Source organism: Citrus clementina, unplaced genomic scaffold, assembly GCF_000493195.1.
Source record: "Citrus clementina cultivar Clemenules unplaced genomic scaffold, Citrus_clementina_v1.0 scaffold_6, whole genome shotgun sequence".
NCBI classification, from domain to species: domain Eukaryota; kingdom Viridiplantae; phylum Streptophyta; class Magnoliopsida; order Sapindales; family Rutaceae; genus Citrus; species Citrus x clementina.
The window spans coordinates 3693566-3696029 of NW_006262139.1; positions in this window are offsets into that span (position 1 = coordinate 3693566).

Here is a 2464-nt window from a genome sequence, read left to right on the forward strand (position 1 = left end):
ACTGCACAAACAACTAGTGATGCACTGATGATTCTTGCAGATACAGGTACAATTCCAACCATCATCAAAATTCCCCAACAAATTCAAAAGCAAGAGTTACTTCAACTCATGCCTTTAGAATGGCTTACCAACTATGAACAATTCCATCAGAATTCAGAACCTGTCCAGACTTCTCAAGCTGTCTTCGAAAGATGAACAGACAGACAAGTTAAGTTGTCTTTTCAGACTCCAGATAAATCAAGTCCAGATCCTCCACGGCTCTCCTATACTACTATGATTACAGCAATTTCTACTGGACCAAGAGTCGAATCTTCCAATCTATGGATTTTCCTCAGAAGGGTATCCAGTATATCCTGACAAAGTCAACGGTCATTTCTTATGGGATGTTCCAGAAGCCCATATGTGTAATCCCGATTGTCCCTGCTTGGATGACACAAATGATGACGAAGGCTTTGAAATCATGAGAAGACGGAGAAGAAGAAAGAAAAAGCCTTCTATTCCTACAACTTTGTGTAGGCCCTATCCTTCAGGACCACCGGATGATCCGGAGTCAGACCAACCTTTACCAATTTACAAAAAAGCACTCAGGCAAATCAAAAGAGAGTCCTTATCCAACCACAACTCAAGTCATGCTTGATGTTCTCATCCTCTAGCCAATCATATTAAGAATATTTTCCTCCATTCAAAAGACACACAGACCCCCAAACCAAAGTTGTTTCTCAACCTTATGTCCAATCACCGATCACAACCTCTGGTGTACCAGAAGCACCAAAATAGTATGAGGCAGTGCTAAACTAGCAAACCCAAAATGCCAGTGCTGAGAATCAAGCTCTCCACCATCTTGGTAAAAAGATAGACAAAGTGGCATCACAAGTGTCACAAACAGAAACAAAGGTGGACACCATTACTGCTCGGCTTGAACAAATTTATTCAAATCTGCAGAACAGAATTTCTAAATTGGATATCGATCTCAGAACGATGATAAACAATCGTATTTGGGGTCCAAAATTCAATAAGAAAGAAGCAGAGATTAGAAAGCTAAAGGCAGAATTAGCCAGAATTAATGCTGACAAAGCACAACCTTCCCTTTTCACCAAAACCCAATCCATACTTATACCAGCACCACTATTTACATCTTATCAGCCTTTTTACACTCCTTCTAAACAGTCAACTTATGACCAATTCTTTAGTCTTTCCCATTTCCATTCCACCAATCCAAATATTTCTGCAGTCCCATCGCCAAGACCTACTTCATCACAAGGATCCAAATCAAAAGTAAAAATCTCTAAACCTCCACCCAAGGAAAATCTTCAAGTTCCAGAAGACTCTCCTAAAGCAACTCCTAAACCTCCAAAGAAAGACAAAGCTCCGACTTACCAATACCATTATTAGCAGATTGATTCTCAAAATAATGACTCAGATTCAATTTCAGAAGAAAGTTTACCCTCCACAGATAATTTTAGCTCATCTGAACAAACTTCTTCAGACTCAGAGTCTCAATATGCAGATATTTCTGGTCTTTTAATGGCCACAAAAATAGAAGATCCTAGTACTTCTACTCATGTTGTTGATGAATCTTCTGATGACAATAATGATGACCAAGGCTCACAAATAGAACCAGCTCCACCAGTTCCTCTAGTTCCTGAAAATTCTTCTAAACCATCTTCTTCACTACGGTTTACATTTGATGACATCCCTCGTCACAAATGGCAGGCTCGACATCAAGAATTTACTGCATGGATTGATGTACAAATGACAAGGCCCCATGCACAGTCCCAAAATGTTCTCCATGAGTTTTGTTCCAGATTCACTGGCTCATTACGAGATTGGTTTGAAAGTCTAGGAGAATACAAACAACTCCAGTTGATTCAAACCACCATTCCTATAGCTCTTGCAGTCATTTATGAGCAATTTATTGGAGAACCAGCAGCATCAACTGAAGCATCTCGAAAAGAATATCACCAAATGAAATGTTGTTCTCTTAAACGACATCACCTAGAAATGCACTACAAAAGGATGAGCATGCTTTATTACAAACTGAATGGATTCAATGATCCATATTCAAAGCATGTCTTTGCTGCATCTCTGCCACCAGAGCTTCAAAGACAATTGACAACCTTTAATCTCAACATAGCAAATGTCTCCCTTGGAAAAATCTTTCAGCTAACCATGCTATGCCTTGATAAGATCTGTGAGCAAAAAGATTTCTTCAAAGACCTTATTGAACACAAAGAACCCTTTGCCTTCGCCTACAAAAAACCTTATCTCAAAATCCAGTGCAAAGATGACAAAAAGTGCACTTGTCCAACCACCAAAAAGAAGCACTTCCAGAAACATTTCCACAAATCCTCTTCCAAAAAACCAAAGAACCCTTACAGGTACTTCAGGAAAAAGGATCCTTCCCAGTTTAGAAAGAAGAAATACAATTGCTGTTTTATTTGCAAAAAGCGTGTACATTTTGCCC